This window comes from Microcaecilia unicolor, chromosome 6 (assembly GCF_901765095.1).
Source record: "Microcaecilia unicolor chromosome 6, aMicUni1.1, whole genome shotgun sequence".
Classification (NCBI taxonomy): domain Eukaryota; kingdom Metazoa; phylum Chordata; class Amphibia; order Gymnophiona; family Siphonopidae; genus Microcaecilia; species Microcaecilia unicolor.
Genome location: NC_044036.1, coordinates 1,747,469 through 1,769,503, shown reverse-complemented (window position 1 = coordinate 1,769,503; position 22,035 = coordinate 1,747,469). Strand labels below are relative to the sequence as shown.

Here is a 22,035-nt window from a genome sequence, read left to right as displayed (position 1 = left end):
GGCAAGACCAACGTTCTATGAAGCCTCCAGCCGGAAGTGTGAAGCGCCAGAGATATCCGGTTTCCCCATGAGTGAAGGAAAACAGCACAGCACGAAGGACTCAGAGGGGGAGGGGAGAGAGATGCCCTCACTCTCTCTGTAACACAGAACAGCAGGAAACTTAACACTGAAGGACTGGACTCCAAGGGGGGAGGGGGAGGGAGAGAGGGCAGAGGGCAGGGACACACACTCCCACATGCACACTCTGAAGAAAACCTTGCTAGCCCCCGTTGAGTAATTCTTAATAATATTTGGATGATTGAGGTTGAGTGAATGTGATGTGTATGTTGATAGGTTTAAATGATTTTATTAGATATGAACAGCATTGAGTCGATAGGTTTTCAAGATTATAGTGGTAAAAAACAAAAGAATAAAGATTGATGATATATAAAACAACAGTTGTTTAAGAATATGTAAGTGTCTTTATAATTGAGATCTATTTGTTCTTTGTAGAATTTTCTTTTTGCTAGTCTTATTTTGTGTTTGCACTTCTTTTGTGGCTTCTCTCCAAGTGGCTAAGGTAGATTCATTTTTATATTTTCTCCATGCTCATTCTTATCTTCTGCATTGGACTTTTAGTTCTTTCAGTTCCTCATCATACCATTTTTGTGTTTTTGTGAGGTTTTAGTTTGCATAGGTGCTATTTTGTCTAGGAATGCCATGGAGTCTGTTTATGGTGACCATTGATTTTCGTATATGGAGTGCCAGAATGTGGTCGTTTCAACTTCCCCTCTTCTTTTGTATGAGGTTCAAGTTTGCGTTTAATGGTTTCCTAGTTTTTTCCAGTTTAGGGTCATATCTAATCTGGGGGTTTCTGTCCATCTCTGGTTCTGGATTGAGAAGTTCTAGTCTGTTGTGAATCTCTATGCTAGGAGGTGTAGAGTGTGGCCTTTTACATGGGTTGAGTTCACTGGTGTTCAATGGAATTCCCATAGTTGAAGAAATTTGTTTCACTGTCTGGTGGTATCTTTGCTCAGAACTTCTAGATGTAGGTTAATGTCTCTGTTAGCATCATGTTTCAATTTGCTACACATATGTTTGAGATGAAATCCATAAGGATAAATTCCTAAAGGAAGAGGGAGACAAAGGGCTGGCTGGGTTCATATCAGACTCTGCAACTTAGATTAAATAACTACATTTTCTGTTTATTACAACCCAAACTTTTACTGACTTCTGTTCAGTCTGTGTTGAGGCAGGGGTTAGGTCGAGAGATGTCAGGAATTAGGGAAAATAATTGTAACCAGGAAATGTTTTATTAGGCAGGCTGGAAAAGGACTGTACATACCAAAAAATAAAAATAACAAAAGGCACTCTCTGTTAAAAAACCTCGGGGGTCGATATTCAGCCAGAGGTGTTACTGCCGCCAGTGTTATGCCTGGAGTTTCAGTGCTGGACCATGTGTAGGGTTCAGCATTGAATCTCCAGAATTGTTGAGACGACTAATTCATAGCTGTTTAAGTGTGATCTTCAGCACCTAACCAGCTATGCAGCACCTCATAAAGATAGGGCTGACTTTTATGCTGTCCTATTTATTCAGTTGCCTTGGCTGGCTAAATGCTAAAGATCGACACATAACTGGCCGACTGCCAACTCCACCACCAGAATGCCCCCCAAATTGGCGGTTTTAACATAGGCAGTAACCGGATATTTTCAGCAGCACTAACCAGTTAAGTTCCACTGAAAATGACTGCTTATCTTCAAGCAAGTGATGTGACTGGCCACGAACCGTTTCTGGCCAGATAAATCGCTTTGAATATCGACCCATCTACTTTTATTGACTTTAACCGATCATATAGAACCTGACATGTTTTGCCATCAGGCTGCATCGGTGTAGATGTTGAATGATTACCACTATGATATACAAAATGTAAAGGAAAATGATTACCATCTGTAACATACAGCTGAAAATTATAATAGATGTATGTACCATTTTTAAAATCATCTAAATTGCCATTACATTTACATTTCAAATGTCACCGCGTTTATAAAAAGTATATCACACAGGGGCTCATTTTTGAAAGAGAAAAAAGTTTTAAAATTGGTATAAAGCAACATTTAGATGTTTTGCTTGCCAAACGTTCAAATTGCTATTTTCGAAACACATTTTCTAAGCGTTTCTATTCTGTTTGTCCACACTGCATTCAGATCACAAGGGAGTGTGTTGGAGGGTGGTTTGTGGGTGTTCCTAACACTTGGGCATATATCTGCCATAAAGGAGCAAAACAAATATGTCCAGGAGTAAAACTAAGATGTTTTGAGCTAGACCTGTTTTAATAACAACTAAGCCACAAAAAAAGTGCCCCTGATGACCACTGGAGGAATAAAGAATGGCCCCCCTTATTCCCCCATTGGTTACTGACCTCCTCCCATCCCCCAAAGATGTGAAAGAAACAGTACATACCAGCCTGTAAGACAGCTTCAGATGTTATGGCCAGTCCTGTTGGAGCAGCAAGTAGGTGTTCTGACCTGGTTTTACAGCCTGCCGTGAGTAATTACTGAGACAAAGACTACTCAGTAATTACTGTGGATTCTTTTGGATTCGTATTAGGTAAATGAGACTTTTATTAGAGGTTCATTATTGTCTAAGATATACAATGATTAAGATATATACACAATGATTATGCTATATAACTGAAAAGAAACAATACCTATAAACAATCATTACATCACTGATCACTACATCCAAGCAAAGCTAGGAGTTTCTAGACCAGGAAAAGAAGCAAAAATACATCATAATAACCAACTACTGCCCGGTAGCATCTATCCCTCTGGCAGTCAAACTAATGGAAAGTATGGTAACCAAGCAGCTTACCGACTACTTAAACAAATTCTCAATATTACATGAATCACAATCAGGATTTCGATCCAACCACAGCACCGAAACAATACTAATCACTCTCCTAACCAAATTCAAACAAGCAATTGCAACTGGCAATAGTGTACTTCTACAATTCGACATGTCCAGCACATTCGACATGGTAAGCCATAAAATACTATTAAACATCCTAGAATACTTCGGGATTGGAGGAAGTGTACTTAGTTGGATCAAAGGCTTCCTAACCGCAAGAACATACCAAGTGATATCAAATTCGAATACATCATCACCATGGAAACCAGAATGCGGAGTACCCCAAGGATCATCGCTTTCACTGACCCTTTTCAACCTAATGATGACACCTCTAGCCAAATCGCTATCCAACCAAGGCCTTAATCCCTACATCTATGCAGATGATGTCACGATCTACATCCCATTCAAACATGATCCAACAGAAATCACAAATGAAATCAAACACATCCTCTAAATCATGAATTCATGGGTGGATGCATTTCAATTAAAGCTCAATGCAGAAAAAACACAATGATGCATATTTTCAAAGCACTTAGCCTTCCAAAGTTCCATAGAAACCTATGGAACTTTGGAAGGTTTCTATGGAACTTTGGAAGACTAAGTGCTTTGAAAATATGCATGAATGTCTCATCCTCTCATCACAATATAACACAAACAAACCCACTACTATAAACACCCCAAACTATACCCTTCCTGTTTCAGATAGCCTGAAAATTCTTGGAGTCACAATTGACCGAAATCTCACACTAGAAACTAGAAAGCCATGTGAAAAATACAACAAAGAAAATGTTCCATTCAATGTGGAAACTCAAAAGAGTAAAACCTTTCTTCCCAAGGGAAATATTCCGCAGCCTGGTACAATCAATGGTGCTAAACCACCTAGATTACTGCAATGCAATCTATGCCGGATGCAAAGAACAAATTAAGAAACTCCAAACTGCCCAAAACACAGCAGCCAGACTCATATTTGAAAAAATGAAATATGAAAGCACCAAACCCCTAAGAGAAAAACTACACTGGCTCCCACTTAAAGAACGTATTACATTCAAAGTTTGCACTCTGGTTCATAAAATCATTCACGGCAAGGCCCCGGTCTACATGTCAGACCTCATAGACTTACCAACCAGGAACACAAAAAGGTCAGCATGCACATTCCTGAATCTACACTACCCCAGCTTCAAAGGACTAAAATATAAATTAACACATGCATCCAGCTTCTCCTACATAAGCACACAACTATGGAATGCACTACCAAACGCCATAAAAACAATGCACAACCTAACTACCGAAAATCACTAAAACCCAATCTGTTCAATAAGGCATACCACAGTGATCCATCCTAAATACCAGACAACGAAACTCATACCAGAACTGGACAAAACCGAACTCTCTATACTTGACTGCTTCAGTTACTTTGTCACGAATGAACTTTAACGCAATACCACTTTATTTCTCATTCCGAATATGAATTCTCTATACTTGACTGCTTAATCTACTCTGTCACTTATGAACTTTCATGCAATACCACTTTGTATTTCTCATTCCGGAAATGGCGATCGCCATTACGGAATAATTTAAGCCACATTGAGCCTGCAAATAGGTGGGAAAATGTGGGATACAAATGCAACAAATAAATAAAATACGTCACTGGTCCTTAATCTCTACATCCAGGCTCTTATCATCTGCTGGGGGGCTCTGTTCACAGCAAAAGCCAGGAGTTTCTTTGACCAGGAAATATAGTTCTCTGCACAGTACGTACATTACTCACAGATGCTCCCCATTTCACTGGCAAAAATTCCCCTTTTTATTAGGCTTAGAACTCATGTTCAGAGCTAAGGAAAATTACAGAATGCTTGAGAATTTCTCTGTTTTGGTAAACAAGCCATACTGTGGGAATGTGGGTGGTCACATGTCTCTCAGTCCAGGTGGCCAGTCTGAACTCACCTCTCCCTTCACATACCAAATTAATTAGAGCTGTGTCTTATCTTTTTACATATTCCAAAGCATTTTCATACAAACAGAATTACTTCTAATCAAAAATACAGACCCCGAGTGCACTGCCGCTCAAGGCAGAGTTGAAAAACAATCTTTAAAATCTTCCATTACAGTAGGTCCCTGGAGTATCCTAGTGGTCAGTGCAGTGAGTGCACAGTGGATAAGAGAACCCAGGCCAATAATTCAATCTAACTGTTACACTTGTGGTGGAAAGTTTCAGCCCCCCATAACCCACTAAAATCCTACAGTACTCACATATATATGACACCTGCAGCCATAAGGGCTACTGGAGTGGCGTATAGTTGGGTACAGTAAGTGTTTCGTGGGTTTTGGAGGGATCACTATACGGTATAAGGGGATAAGGATAAGATGTGTACCTCGGACCTTTTATGTGAAGTCCACTGCATTGTCCCCTAGGGTACCCTACTGCTCTGCTGTAATATTTGTGTGGCTAGTCTACTAAAAATGCTGGCTCCTTCTGCATCCTAGTGTCTTGATTTTGTGCATTTTTCACGTGGATGTTGTTTTTAGTGGTCCAAAAAGATAGATGCACTGAGTACAGCAACATCTAGCAAATGGCCATTTTTGAAACAAAGAGATAAACACTGTTTTAAAAAAAACTATATTCACCATGCCCAAAGTCAGACTTAAATGTCATATTGAAAATGCCCTTATGGATAACCAACACACATAAATACAAAATAAATATTAAAAATAATGAATCAAATACATTCACATACATATAAAAAAAGAGATTAAAAACATTAATAAAGGTGCATACCAAATGTCTCAATCTGAACGTTAGCAAGTCAGAATCTGACACCACCTTGTTATCCACAGTATTTTCTAAAACTACAAATATATAAGATAGTATTGGTGTATATCTTCATGTATTTAAAAAGGACCATTATGTAGGAAATTATTTACCTCTGTGAACGTTGACTGTAATATTATGTAACTGTAAAATTTCCTCCACAGTAATATTCTAAAACCTAATAAAACATTGGCAGCATTTATAATTGTTTTTGATACATTTACATTTCATTCTCTGTCTGTAACTTTGTTATATCCCTACTCCTATTATAATAATTTCTGTAGTGCTACTAGATGTATGCAGCACTGTACACATTTTATGCAGGTACTTTCTCTGTCCCTAGAGGGCTCACAATCTTAGAGCCCTGTTTACTAAGCTGCGCTGTAGGCGCGCTAGCCTTTTTAGCGTGTGCTAACACTAGAGACACCCATATAGCGTTAGCACACACTAAAAATGCTAGCGCACCTTAGTAAATAGGGTCCTTAGTTTTTCTACCTAGGGCAGTGGAGAGGGAAGCAGCAGTAAACCCAACACAGACCTACTGCTCGCTAAACAGCAGCCTGGCGGTAGTACCCACTACAGCGCATGCCATTTCCAATGCTTCAAAAATATTTTTATAGTGCCGGTGTTTACCCAGCAGTAATCAGGCAGTGTCGTGTGCTGCCTGGTTGCTGCCAAGTTAACGTGGGAGCCCTTATTGCCACCTCAATGGGTGGGGGTAAGTGCTCCCCCCACCCATCCATCCCGAAATGGCCTTGCAGGAAGTACTTCACTTGCCGCACGGCCATTTAAAAAAAAAAACAGTCTTTTACCCACCACAGTAAAAGGGGGCCTCTGTATGCATTCTTTTGCCGCAACTTAGTAAAAGGACCCCTAAATGACTTGCTCAAGGTCACAAGGAGCTGCAGTGGGAATTGGATCCAGGTCACCAGGATCAAAGCCTGCTTCACTAACCATTAGGCTGCTCCTCCACTCCAATATGGTGATTAATCATTAAAAAAAATAATGAATCATATACATTCATATAAAACATACATTAACAATATTAAAAATGATACATTACCAGATCACTTAATCTGCACGTTACAAAATCAGAATCTGAATGCTTTCTTGTTATCCACAGTATTTTCTCTCTTTTATATTCATACACTCTATTGATACAGATATTTTTGCAATAGGGAGTGAATTACTGTTATTGGTTTTTATTCAGCACATTCCTGTGATGCAGTGGCATAGGTAAATTTAACACTGGGAGTATTACTCTGGTGTAGAGCATTGATGTGCTCACATTTTTTTTACTTTAATCTCTTTGGTGCTTTGAGCTAAATGTTAAAGATACATGAGTGCTTGCATCAAGTTAGTTACTCATGGGACATAGTTTGCTATCTCTGTGGTTGCGCTGTTTTGTCTCCGATTATTTTATGCCTCAGATCGGTACAGCTAGAAATTGTTTTACTTGGGTAAGTTATCCTGATAATATGAACATTTGATAGTTTGATTTTATGTATTCCAGCAGTGTTATACAGTAGCACAGTAAATGACAGCAGATAAAGTACCTGCACTGTCCATCCTGTCGTCCCAACTAGGAGGCCAGTGCCACATCCACCACTCTGTGCAGGTTATAGCCGTTCATGATTAAACACTAGTTAGTCATTTGCCACCATGCCAACCACATATAGGCAATTAAATGATGCAGAAAAACAAAAGCATTAAAATTTGCTCGACGTGGAGAAATTACAATATTGCATCTGATCTGAAGAAGGGTTACCTTCGAAAGCTGATCAAAAGATGTATTAAGTTAGTCCAATAAAAAAGGTATCATCTTATTTTCTTTTCTCTGTTTTATTTTCTTTTATTTATATTGATTACCTTTAAAAGTGGACTAACACAGCTACCTGTAGGATGAAAATAAGTAATTAAGGCAATAATTATTCCCTGATAATACTTATTTCAAGGTTCCCGCTCAGTCTAGGGCAGTGATGGCGAACCTTTCAGAGACCGAGTGCCCAAACAGCAACCCAAAATCTAATTACTCATCGTGAAGTGCCGGTACTCATTATGGGCGGGGTCACCACATATGACTCCACCCCATGATAGCCACACCCCCTTACACCAGCCTTGGCTTATATAAACAAACATCATTGAAAATATTATACTAGTATAGGAGAAAAAAATAACATGATTTTCTTTCATTATAAATCATTTCTGTAAATTATTACAGCTCCAGTATACCCAGTGCAAAATAAGACAGCAGATGTAAATTCTCAAATTGGACATATTCCAAACACTAAAATGAAAATAAAATGATTTTTTTTCTACCTTTGTTGTCTGGTGATTTTGTTTTTCTATCCATATTGGTCCTAGTCGCTGATTCTGCTGCTATCTGTTCTCTTAACTCTGTTTCCAGGGCTTCCTTTCCATTTATTTCTTTACTTTCCTCCTTTCTTCTTCATTTCTTGCCCTCCATCCATGTCCAGCAACCCTCCTCTCCCCTCCAGCCACAAATGTGCAGCCACCCTCCTCTCCCCTCCAGCCGCCCATGTCCAGCCACCCTCCCCTCCAACCACCCTCCTCTCCCATCCAGCCACCCTCCTCTCCCGTCCAGCCACCCTCCCCTCCCCCTGCCCTCCCCTCCAGCCACCCTCCTCTCCCCCCTGCCCTCCCAGCGGCAGGCCTCCCTCCCACCCAGCACCAGGCCACCCAGCATCGAGCCTCCCTCCCTCCCACCCAGCACCAGGCCATGCACCCACCCAAGCACCAGGCCTCGCACCCAGGCCTGCCTCCCTCCCACCCACCCAGCACCAGGCCATCCACCCACCCAGCACTCCCACCCAAGAACCAGGACACCCACCCAAGCACCAGGCAGGCCTCTCTCCCACCCACCCAAGCACCAGGCCATGCACCCACCCAGCACTCCCTCCCAGCACCAGGCCACCCACCCAGCACCAGGCCTGCCTCCCTCTCACCCAAGCACCAGGCCATGCACTCACCCAGCACTCCCACCCAAGCACCAGGCCACCCAAGCCTCCCTCCCTCCCACCCAAGCAGCAGCAAGCAGGCAGGCCACCCACCCTCCCACCCAAGCACCAGGCCTCGCTCCCTCCCTCCCACCCAGCGTGCACCAAGGCTCCCACCCACCCAAGCAGCAGCAAGCAAGCAGGCAGGCCACCCACCCTCCCACCCAAGCACCAGGCCTCGCTCCCTCCCTCCCACCCAGCGTGCACCAAGGCTCCCACCCACCCAAGCAGCAGCAAGCAAGCAGGCAGGCCACCCACCCTCCCACCCAAGCACCAGGCCTCGCTCCCTCCCACCCAGCGTGCACCAAGGCACCCACCCACCCACCCGGCGTCATGCGTTCCTCCCTCCCTCCCACCGGCACCAGCCCGCCATCCCTCCCTTCCTCCGAACCCCAAGAATTTTAAAAGTCTTCCCTGGTTCGAGTAGGCGGCGTCAGCATCAGCAGTAGCAGCGAAAAGCGTGCTGCTAGTTTGGCGCGTCTTCAGCCTTCCGTCTCTCAAGCTCTCTGGTCCCGCCCTCGTTTCCTGTTAGGGCGGGACCAGAGAGCTTGAGAGACGGAAGGCTGAAGACGCGACGAACCAGCAGCACGCTTTTCGCTGCTACTGCTGATGCTGACGCCACCTACTCGAACCAGGGAAGACTTTTAAATTTCTTCGGGTTCGGAGGGAGGGATGGAGGCCGGGCGGGCTGGTGCCGGGTGGGAGGGAGGGAGGAACACTTGACGCCGGGTGGGTGGGAGGACTAAGTTTTGGGTGAGGCGACCGGCGGCGCGCGTGCCAACAGAGAGGGCTCCATAGGTTCGCCATCACTGGTCTAGGGGATATTATAAAGGAACCTTGTTGCTGGCACCCTGCCAGTGTTTTGTTCTTCGCCAAAGAACCAAAGCCACGTCACAGATGATAATTATTATTATTTATTACAGGTAGAAAAATAGAAACATTCTGCAATAGCTTATATGCAATATAATATCTCTTACTGATATGCACACTAACAAAATATATTGTCTAGCTACACTCTGATTATCCTGAGACTACGTACAGTAATGATTAGAACAGTACAAATGATATCCTAATGATCCTTATGAAAACTTATCACATCTTATGCAAAATTCAAATTAGCAGCTGTCCCTGACCAAGAGCTGACATAAACCAGTCGTACTTAGATAAAACCACTGCCTAACCCCAGACCAGGAAATATATCACTGTGATCTTACCACGCTGTCCTGATGACGGCTTCAGATAAGACCGGAGCAGAATCTCCCCAGACGCTATCTCAGCTGTCTGTGTCTTATGTAGTGCAGATCTTTCTCAGCAAACAAGCAGGTTTCCGTCTCTCTGTTGGTATTCAGAGCCAATATCTCTGCCACAGGTATTTGCACCAGTTATGCAGGTCACAAGGTTGGTATCATACAGTCTCTAGCTCACCCCGAGCCTTGCTGGATTTCTCAGGTCCTTCCCAGGTACTCCTCCTCCGAGGGTCTCCGACTAACTCTTTCCCCCTCTCCCCGCATTCTTCCAGACCTCTCGGTCGGGTGATAGCCTGGACCAATTCTCTTCTCATACAGTCCAGTGCATGAGTAAGAAGAGTTCTTTGTTTTGTGACCTTGAAGATGGTAACTTCTGGTGCCATGGCTCTGCCTCCCTTCTCAGCTTCTCAGAGATAGAAGGGGGATGGTTGGAACACAGAATGTCCTTGGCTTCAGCAAGTCTGTCAGTGATTTTCCACAAGCTGAAGCTGGATCTTGCTGACACAGAGATGTGCAGGTCAGAGGGTTGCAGCAGCCATCTTATTGTACCAAGATGTCATAGGCTTGTTTAGGCCAAGACCAGCTCAGGCTAGATCACAGGGAAATACCCCTACATACCGCACCACTTTACTCGATACTGCTTTAAAAATTTCAGGCATAGATGTTCAGGTAACCAATTCATTCAGGATCCTAGGTTTTATACTAGATAATAAGCTATGTTTAAAATTACATATCTCATCCCTTAGATAAAAATGCTTTTATAAATTAACCTTCCTGTTTAATAAGCCGTGCAGCAATTCCGACATGGCCCGTTCAGAGTGAATTGGTGTGCCGACATTAGCGGAAGGCAGCTGCTAGCGCGACTTAGTAAACAGAGGGGTAAGAAAAATCCAATCAGTTCACTCTTTTTTAATTGTAAATCTTTAAGTATATTGACTCATGCTTTTGTCCTAGGATGCTTGGATTATTGTAATTCATTATTCCAAGGCTTATGTCAAATTGGTACTACAAGATTACAACTAATACAGAATACATCTGTCAAATTGATTTCAGGAGCAAAAAAAAAACAAAAAAACGGATCGCAGTACTCCGTTACTTAGACAAAAACATTGGCTACACATTTCTACACAAATTTCATATAAAATACTGATATTAGTGCACCTGATTCAAACTATTAGAATACTGTTGTTTTATTTAGATTTTTAATACCATATGCCCCTACTAGAACACTTTGTTCAAGTTAACAGAAACTTCTTGGGGGCATAAACACCTTTCTTCTGCTGGTTATGCCTCTATCTATACAGCCTAGTATTCTTCTGGCTACAGCCACAGCCTTGTCATATTGTTCAAATGCCTTGAGATAGTCAGACACTGTCACCCAAAGGCAATGGTTCCCAAGCCTGGTCCTGGAGGCACCCCAGCCAGTCAGGTTTTCAGGATGTCCACAATGAATATTCATGAAGAGATTTGCATGCACTGCCTCCACTGCATGCAGGTCTCCATCATGAGTGTTCATTGTGGTCCTGGGGACCTGGCTGACTGGGGTGCCTCCCAGACCAGGTTTGGGAACCACTGCCCTAAGGTCCTTCTCCTGATCTGTGCATGTCAGTCTTTCACCTCCTAGCACATACTGTTCTTTGGATTTCTACACCCGAAGTACAGCCCTTTGCACTTCACACATTAAATTTATCTATGAAAAATTAGACCATTCTTCTCATCCATAACTATTCCAGGACATTTATGATACTCCATAGCTATCCCAGTAAGTTTATAATACTATATTGTAAAATTGGATTCTTACAACAAATCACTTTCTTATACATTATTCTTTCTTATGTATCCTATACTGTTTATTGTAAGCCATGTTGAACTCAAACTTGATTGGGATAATGTGGTATATAAATGTCACAAATAAATAAATAAATTGTAGATCACTTCTCATATTGTCACTCCCTCCCAGATGCAAATCTTGGTGTCATCCGCAAAAAGGCAGACTTTTCCTTCTAACCCTTCAACAATGTCAGCTTCCATTACCAAGCCCTGAGGCACTCCACTACTTACCTTTCTATCTTCTGAGTACATTCCATTTACTACCACTCTGTTCTGTCTGTCAGTCAATTACTTTCCAATCCAGTTCACCATTTTGGGTCCTTACTTTAAGCTCGCTGAATTTGTCTAGAATGAGCCTACGTTCCAATTCTCTTGGCACCCAGTCAGAGAAATCAATCAGATTTGTTTGGCACGATTATCATTTAGTAAAACCATGTTGCCTCAGATCTTGTAACCTGTTGGATTTTAAGAAATTAACTATCCTTTCCTTAAGCGCACCTCCATTACTTTAAAACCACTGAAGTAAGGCTTACCAGCCTGTAGTTTTTCACATCTTTTCTGTCTCCACTTTTGTGAAGAGAGACCGCATCCATTCTTCTCCAATCCCAGGGAACCTCTCCTGTCTTAAAGGATTTATTAAACAAATCCCGCCAGCACCTCTCTGAGCTCCATCAACAATATGAGATAGATCTCATCTGGCCCCATAGTTTTGTCTACTTTCAGTTTTTCAACATATAATCTATAATGGCAGATAAAGACCTGTATGGTCCATCCAGTCTGCCCCTCAAGATAAGCTCATTATACATAGCCACACTAATTCACCTCACCAACCCAATCAGTTAAGAAAGCTCACCTTCTATAATTACACTAATCACTCCCTTCCTTCCTTCTTCTTTCTCCCTTACTTAATCTCTGCACAAAACTACATGTATCTGTTATCCTGTAATGACAATGTTTACAAAATTATGTAAGCCACATTGAGCCTGCAAATAAGTGGGAAAATGTGGGATACAAATGCAATAAATAAATACATGGTATTTGATACTTTATATGTCTACCTGAATTTGATTTGTCCTTGCCCTTTTCAGGGCACAGACCATAGAAGTCTGCCCAGCACTGTTCTTGTACTAAAATTTCTGAACTTAACATCGAAACCCCTTAAAATTTACACTCCAGCCCACCCATATCTATTCAGTCAGAATCAGGGCACAGACCATAGAAGTCTGCCCAGCACTGGTTTTGCGTCCCAATTACCGGTGTTGCCACCCAATCTCTGCTTAGATTCTGTGGATCCATTCTTTCTAAACAAGATTCCTGTGTCTTTATCCCATGCATGTTTGAATTCTGTTACCATTTTCATCTCCACCACCTCCAGCAGGAGGGCATTCCACGTATCCACCACCCTCTCCGTGAAAAAATACTTCCTGACATTACTCCTGTGTCTGCCTCCCTTCAATCTCAATTCATGTCCTCTTGTTCTACCACCCCTTCCCATCTCCGGAAAAGGATTGTTTGTGGATTAATACCTTTCAAATATTTGTACGTCTGTATCATATCACCCCTGTTTCTTCTTTCCTCCAAGAGACACATGTTCAGGTCGGCAAGCCTTGCCTCGTAAGGTGTGTAATGCAAATCCCATACCATTTGTGTAGCTTTTCTTTGCATCACTTCCAGTCTTTTTACATTTTTAGCAAGCTAAGGCCTCCAAAACTGAACACAATACTCCAAGTGGGGCCTCACCAACAACTTGTAGAGGGGCATCAACACCTCATTTCTTCTGCTGGTTATACCCTTCTCTGTGCAGCCTAGCATCCTTCTGTCCGCTTTGTTGCATTGTTTCTTCACTTTCAGATCCTCGGACACTATCATCCCGAGGTCTCTCTCCTGAGTTGAGCTTACTCCCTTCTATCCAGTATTTCTCTTTTGGGTTTCTGCACCCCAAGTGCATCACTCTGCACTTCTTGGCATTAAATTTTAACTGCAGGATCTTCGACCATTCTTCTAACGTGTGGAGATCCCTTCTCATTGTTTCTACTCCCTCCAGAGTATCCACTCTTTTGACTATCTTCTTGTTGTCTGCAAAAGGCAAACCTTTCCTTCCAACCCTTCAAAAAAAACCTTCAATAATATCTTTTGTAACCAGGTACCTCTATGTGCAGCCAAGGATAGAACAATCCCCTCCAGCCACAGGCTCCTGGTACAGTCAAGAAATAAATGTCCACCAGCAACTTCAATCTTAAGGACTTTATTCCATGCAGGTTTCTAGTAGACCTGATACACAGTTCCAACAGCAGCATTCACCTTCCATCTTAAGCACATATAAGCCACCTGAAAGTGTGTGGCAAATAGTCCCCTTTAAGCAGTAGGCTATCAGCACATATCAGGATTCAATACAGGCTCACAGTCAGCTTCAGTCTGGGTTCTTTATCCAGTGCACAATAAACAGTAGTTCAATTCCAAATAGAAGCAGTTCTTTCAGTTCATCATCACAGTTAAATCACAAAGCAGCAGTTTCTACCTTCTACTCTCGTTACCTTCAGGAGAGTTCAATACTTTAGGGACTCCTCATACGCAAGGGATTTCACCCTGCATCAGCTTCACTGGTAAATTCCATACTTTATGGACCTCCCTTACCCAAGGATTTTTCGCCTGCAAATACTTTTGGGACTTCCTCACACCCAAGGAATTTCAGCCTGCTTCAGTAGTTTAGGGACCTCTCTTACCCAAGGGTTTTCAGCCTGCAGTTGCATCTCTCCCTCTGCTTCTCTCTTCTGGGGCTCCTTCCCACCTGCCTAATCAATCCCTGGCTTCTGCTACCACAACCAATCATTCTCCTTCCATTAGCTTCCCCCCACACCCATACCAGCTGAGTTGAGCATTAGACTAATGATGAGCTCCTGCACACAGGGTTTCCTAACTCTCTTTCCCCCTAATGGCAGCCCATCTACACGTCCTGCCAGCTTACACCCATGTCTTCCCCCATTGCAGCTAGGATTCCAGTCCAGGTTCCTCATCTCACCCCCTGGCTCCTTGCCTGCAATGCCTTCTGGGACTTGTATTTCAGACTGAAACTGCCTTAACCCAACTATCCTGGATGTGACTTTATTACACTCTCAAAAATATATTAAACAGAATCGGCCCCAGCACTGACTTCTGAGGAATTCCACTGCTCACCTTCTTTTCTTCTGAGTGTATTCCGTTTACCACTACCTCTACTACCTGCGGTCAACTAGTTTCCTACCCAGTTCACCACTTTTGGTTCTACATTCAGCCCTCTCAGCTCTAGTGGTTAGGGTGGTGGACTTTGGTCCTGGGGAACTGAGGAACTGAGTTTGATTCCCGGCACAGGCAGCTCCTTGAGACTCTGGGCAAGTCACTTAACCCTCCATTGCCTGCCGCATTGAGCCTGCCATGAGTGGGAAAGCGCGGGGTACAAATGAAACAAAAAAAAAAATTCACGAGTCTTCTGTGAGGAACCATATCAAAGGCTTTGCTGAAATCCAAGTAAATTACATCTAGCACACGTCCTTCATCCAGTTCTTTGGTCACCCAGTCAAAGAAGTCAGTAAGATTCATTTGGCAGGATTTTCCTTTGGTAAAGCCATGTTGCCTTGGTTCCTGTAACCCGTTGGCTTCTAGAAAGTTCACTATCCTTTTTTCAGCAGTGACTACATTATTTTTGCTTTCTTCTGTGAACAGTGTGATATCTTCCTCAGTCATATATGTACCTTTATCAGCCAACCGAGGTCCTACTCCAGGATTTTCTTTCATGAAGAATGAACAAAAGTATTTGTTAAACACATTTCTCCACATTTCTATTTCCATTTATTGATTCTTATATCCCACTTTAGCCAAATGATATTTGGTTGAATGTGGCTTACAGATTAACAAAGTAACATGATTACAAGATATTAAGAATGTATTACATAAAATTGGCTTAACGTTGGACAGAAGAAGAAGCATAACAACTGAGAAACTGAAGAAAACATATAGACTAGAAGCATTTTGCTAATGAATAGAAGTATTAAGTGTACATACGGTCAATTATGTAAAATCCCAGAACCAAAGGTCTTGCTTGATGATCAAGAAGTATACTTCAGGGGATTGTCTCACACAGTTTAACAATGGGGAGAAAATGATTGTGATATTTGGAGATTATTACTCGATATCTGCCGTTTAGCCAGATGACCATAGGAGGGAATCAGGGGTGCCCCCCAACACCCCCCAGTGGTCACTGACCCCCTCCCACCCCAAAAAATATTAATAAAAATATGACTTCCCAGCCTGTATGACAGCCTCAGATGTTAGAGCCATGTCTATTAGAGCAGCATACAGGTCCCTGGAGTAGTGTAGTGGTCAGTGCAGTGCACCATGGCTTGGAGGACTCAGATCCCTATCTTCCTCTACCTGTCACATTTGTGGTGGAAACTGTGAGCCCTGCAAAACTCACCAGAAACCCACTGTACCCACATATAGGTGCCCCCTTCACCCATAAGGGCTACTGTAGTGGTGTACAGTTTGGGGTAGTGGGTTTTGGGGAGCTCAGCAGACAAAATAAGGAGCAACGGTGAGATGTATATCTGGGAGTATGTTTTTGAAGTCCATTGCAGTGCCACATTTATCTCCTGGGATGTCTGGGGGACCAGTCTTCTAAAAATGCTCGTTGCCGAACTCGTTGCCAGAGAATGTAATGAAAGCAGCTGGGCTCATGGAATTTAAAGGGGGTTTGGACAGATTCCTGAGGGAAAGGTCCATTGAACATTATTCATTTTTTTTTTTGGGGGGGGGGGGGTTGCCGGGTTCTTGAAGCCTGGATTGGCCGCTTGCTGGGCTCGTTGGACCCTTGGTCTTTTCCCAGTATGGCGGTGCTTATGTACTTATCCCAATAGCTTGATTTTGTACATTTTACACTTGGACGTTTTTGTTTTGTTTTTTTGAAAATGGACCAAAAAACAAAACATCCAAATCACAAAACCTTGTTCAAAACAGTATTTTCGGAAAAAATAGATAGACATTTTTCTTTTTTGAAAATGACCTTCTTTCCTATTCAGGTTTTGGACGTCCAAAGTTGAACTTAGACGTCGTATCAAAAATGCCCCTCCACATGTCACAATGTTCTTCCGCCTGAGCCTTTGCCAGCTGTGTTTCTCTCCTTTGCTTCTTTCAGTTTATCCAGTAATTCTATTTGTGTTCCTCCTTTTGCATTTCTTTTTTATTTCGTTAACTCCAACTCCTTTCCCTTTATTTTGTCAGCCACTTGTTTGGAGAACTATATCGGTTTCCTTTTTCTCTTGTGTAAGGAAAGTAAACAAGAGCAAGAGAAAAATGAAACCGCAACTATATTAATAGGCTTAACCATTATTATATTAATAGGCTTAAGATAAACAATAATAAAGAGATCAATTTTAGAATCAAATACCATATTTGACACCAGCTCTTGTTAAATGTGTTGGTAATTGCATTATTGTCAATCACTTGAGGTACATAATCAGCCATTTTTTATATGCTTGCTCAGCGGCACATTTTATCCTATACTTTCTGAGAAGTTATGAGAGAAGAGGACATTTTTCTGAGTAAGTGAACATTATTTTGTTCTTTGCTTTGGTAACTTAAAGACTGCAGTTTAAAAAAGGAATTCTAGATTATTGATAAAGACAGAATTAAAAAAAAAAAAAAAGAAGAAGCAAACTTCATTAACTAATCTCCATTCCCTTTTCCCCATAGTTTTAAAACTTGAACTTTCTGCCACAGCATTAACAGCCTCTAGAAGGCACAGCAGGGTGTATCATTAGTATTATGTTAACATTGTATTATATGTCTGGTATTTGAATTCCAGTGCTAATAAAGGTTACTGTTTCATGATAATTCTATTATTAGGTTTCAGTTTACTGTTTTCAGGTTTACCTCATTTATTGTATTTATATTTATTCTTGGTTATTTTACTATTGTTATGCTATTAACAAAATTGTAAGTTTTATATTAAACTGTACCTGCTTGGATGACTTGGATGACTCTCTTCATAAAGGCGGTTAATAAATCCAAATAAATAAATAAATCTAATTAGGATAACAAAAGGAGAGCTTTCATTATAGTTTTAATTATATTTAGTTTCTGAGAAGCAAACACTAAATAAATTACACATTATACCATACAATCTTAAGGCTCTTTATATTAATCTTATATACCTAGTACCTTAAGACATTTTAGTTAAACAATTCTATAATACTAAGATGCAGACAATCCAGCAGGCAGAGAGGGGTGTAGTCTTTTGCATTGAGTGTCACATGTATGATTATCTCCCAGTGGGTGAGAAGTTATATATGTGCTCGATATATAGAGCTCCTAGCTCTCAGAGAATGAGTCTGTTCTCTTGAGGCTAAAGTAACAGACTTGGAGTAGCTGAGGGAGAGACTAGTACATAGAGGAGGCCTACAGGGACTTTGTAGAGAAGTCTACCTTCAGTCTGGCCCTGTGCTGCCTTGGAGCAGGGAGGTCTCCTAAAAGGAGAGCATCACACTGATGAAGATGAGAAGTAATCCAGTAGCTAGGACCAGCCCATCAAGGTGCAATATCCTCTTGCACCAAGGATATGTCTTTAGAAGGGAAGGTTTAGGACGGCTGTTGTTAGTGATTCGATTATTAGGCATGTAGATAGCTGAGTGGCTATCTACATGCCTAATAATATACGTGAGGATTGCCTGGTCACTTGCCTGCCTGGTGTGAGGCTGGCGGACCTCATCATCACCTAGATAGGATTTTAAATAGCGCTTGGGAGGAGCTGGCTGTCTTGGTACATGTGGATACCAATTACATAAGGTTTTGGAAGCCAAATTCAGGCTCCTACACCAACCCACTCAGCAATGAATGCACACCTGCTATAAATACCCTATTAAATCCCTTCCTTTTCCTGTCTTCCCTTAACTAATCCCTTCACAATACTAATTGTACCTAGCATACTGGAATAACCATGTTAACAATACTATGTAAGCCACATTGAGACTGCAAATAGGTGGGAAAATGTGGGATACAAATGCAATAAATAAAGCTGAAATCCAGATCTTCCAGGGTAGCGTTTTCAGAAATACTCCCCCTTCCACGTGCAGGACCCAAGAGACAGGCAGAGCTCTAAAGTCTCAATGCATTCTTGAGATGATGATGTAAGGATGAAGGATTTAGATTTGTTAGGAACTGGACAACATTCTGGGGAAGGGGGGGGATCCTGTTCCAAAAGGATGGGCTCCACCTTAACTGGGATGGAACCAGTCTGCTGGCACTAATATTTAAAAAACGCAATACAAAGACATTATAATATTCTTGGCTTATTTTGCATTCCCTTTCCTAATAATTCCTAGCATTCTGTTTGCATTTTTGGCCACCGCCACAGACTGGGCAGAAGATTTCAGCATATTGGTCTTTGTTGGGAAACTGGATGGACCGTGCAGGTCTTTATCTGCAGTCCTTTATTATGTTAACACAGAACTCTGTTATACGCACATTTCCTTTTTTTTTTGCTTTTCATGGTGCACCTGTCTCTTTTGTTAGTTTTTAAATGTGCAGTGAAAAGTCAGCCATTTGTATTTCTCTCTGCACAATAATATGCAGTCCACTGAAATAACATATTAATGGCCTGCTCAGTACATAATATATTATATTTATACTTGAGCTACATTAATTGAGAATTATTGTATTTCTTGTTTACATATGTTTGCTCTCTAACAGTTTCTTTCTCTAGTCTTGGCTTGATACTTTTATACTGTCTTTTTGCCGCATAGCTAATTATTTGTCCCTGTACAGTAGCCTTCATTGCAGCACAGGCACCATGTTACATGCAGTGGCAGACAGTGCAGGTGCTCCCATGCTATTTGCCATTGCAGGTAACACAGTGGGAGCTCAATCCAGATTTAAAAACTGAAAAACACAAAACCACTGCTTTGCGTCCCAGCCTCTGAACATATCCCCCCCTCCCCAGTCTTTTCTCTCATGCTGTAACCTTCCCAGTCCTTTCCCCAATGTCCTCAGGGCCCTCCTGATCCCTTCCCTAATGTTTTGGAACCCTCAGGAACCCCCACCCCTAGCAGGACTCCCACCTTTACATTCCTCCATCTAGTCTGATACCCCCTGCACCCAATCACCATTCCCCCCTCCTCATCAATCTCCCTCCCATGACAGCCAAATCTGGCTCCTGACAGACCAAGTCTATGCACTAAGGTCCTCCCTCCTCCCCAACCCCAGGACCTACTCAGGGAGTCTGGAATGATCCAGTCAGCAGTTATGGGCTCTAGATTTGTGCATGAATCCAAAATGGTGCCTCTGCCCCCTAGTGGTAGTCTCAGTAGTAGGCGCTGGGGCTGTTTGTAGTCAAATGGCACATTACACTAGTCCAGCCATGATGTTGTCAGGGTATGTAACACTGTGACCAGACTTGGCTTCTCAGTGTGTGGTGAAAAATCTCCCTCTCTGACCTGCTGGATCTGTGCGTACAAATTGGTGTGTGCTCACATTTAGCTACTCAAAGTTGGGGGCCTTGTTAGAGAAGTGCTGGTCTCAGAGTCAGGTATTCAGCAGTTATCAGGATATTCAGTATGAACCAACTAATTTAGATAGAAAATTTAGGTACTGAGATAACTGTCTTAAATCTGCCTGAGCAAGCTTCTCCCAGTACTCATAACAATGTCTTTGGTTCCCTCTTCTCCCCAATGTGTATTCATTGTTTAAAGAAATAAAAACTGAAATGTGCTTCTTTCTACCTCTCCCCAGTTCTCTTCCCTCTTGGGCAGCAAAATGCCCTCTGCCGCATCCCCAAATCTCCTGCCAAGCACCAAAAAAAAAACCTGAAAGTTTATTTCCTTTAATACCCGCTATCTCCCAGAATATCTAAAATATTCCATGGATACTAGCAAGCATTATGGCCATCAATGTTCTCTGCAAAGTAGGTAGGAGTCTGCTGTCAGACTTCCTAGCAGTAGGAAGCAGTGCAGCAATGTTGATGTTTCAACCACATGTTAACAGGCGGGTCCCCAGGGAGCCCTGCAAAACTTGCCTGCCCAGCATGATTGGAGCTCTTTATACAGCTGCATTAACCTCCAACGATGGGAACACAGGTAGAGAACTCCCATCTTAGAGCAAGGATTCCCAAATTGTGGGTCGCGACCTGAGTGGGCTGTATATTGAAATGTCATCAGCTTGTGCCTCGGGTTTGCATGCTTTCTGTGGTCATGATGGAGTCATGGCCACAGAAAGTCTGAAAATTTGATGTGTACGCCCCCAGAACAGTGAAGGGAGGGAACTAGCAGGACAATGGTATATAGTTTTAGAAAATTGCCCTTCCTGTTTTTCCTCAGTGCTGATATCCATTGTAAGTCTTAATCACTCATCGGTGACATTACATCTTATAGTGACAGGGAACATATTTGCATTAGTAATTTGCATTGTATAATGCACAGTTCTGTTGATGCACTTAGACACTCCTGAAGGCTTTTCAGTATGCAAAGTACCCTGTTGTCAGTTAGAAACAGGTTAGAAAGACCTGCGATTATAGCTGCATTATAGTAGACCTGATTAGTAAATTAAAGAAACAAATACTCTTTGACATCCTATGGCAGGACCAGCATGGTGATATGTAAAATGACAATTCCATATTGAATGCAACCTTCAAAGTAATTTAGGCAGATAAAAGTATGTTACCTGTTTTAATTAATTATTTGAAAACTTCCCTTCCTTAGTGTGGTGAAAGGTCTGCAATGTGATGTACTTCAGCTGTTGTGTATGGTGTACAGCGCTGCGTTTGCCTTGTAGCACTATAGAAATGATAAATAGTAGTAGTAGTAGTTTCTGAGGGAGGAACATAATGAAGGAAATGTAAAATAGTGTGCCAAATAACATGCATAAAAGTATGCACACCAAGAAAGTGTTCCCAGGGACTTAGTTTGGGTAAAGGTGAAGCAGAGCACAATGTGCAAACGTATAAAATATGCATATAGAATACATGGGTAACTTTGTGCACTGTCGGGACTAGTTGTGGGAGCCTATTTCCTAAGCCACATATATCTAAGTATAATAAGGGTAATGCATCTGATATATCGCTTTTCTGTGGTATAACCAAAATGGTTTATGTATTATCCACAGGAACTTTCTCTGTCCCTAATGGGTTCACATAAGTTTTGTTTATAGTTGGGGCAATGGAGGATTCAGTTCCAGCTCTGGTTGTCTTCAAATCTAGGCTAAAAGCCCACCTTTTGATGCTGG

The 22,035-nt window shown here is 42.1% G+C and overlaps 1 protein-coding gene and 1 long non-coding RNA gene across 7 annotated transcripts in view; both read left to right on the top strand.

Annotated features, from left to right (window-relative positions):
- The window catches only part of ST3GAL3 (ST3 beta-galactoside alpha-2,3-sialyltransferase 3), a 389,817-nt gene that overhangs the window by 232,090 nt on the left and 135,692 nt on the right, over nucleotides 1-22,035 (top strand). The gene's annotated exons all lie outside the window — the stretch shown is intronic.
- Nucleotides 11,384-21,042, top strand: LOC115471887. The gene is made up of 3 exons (XR_003942437.1): nucleotides 11,384-11,480; nucleotides 18,377-18,381; nucleotides 21,031-21,042. It is a non-coding gene; the product is annotated as an uncharacterized LOC115471887 (long non-coding RNA).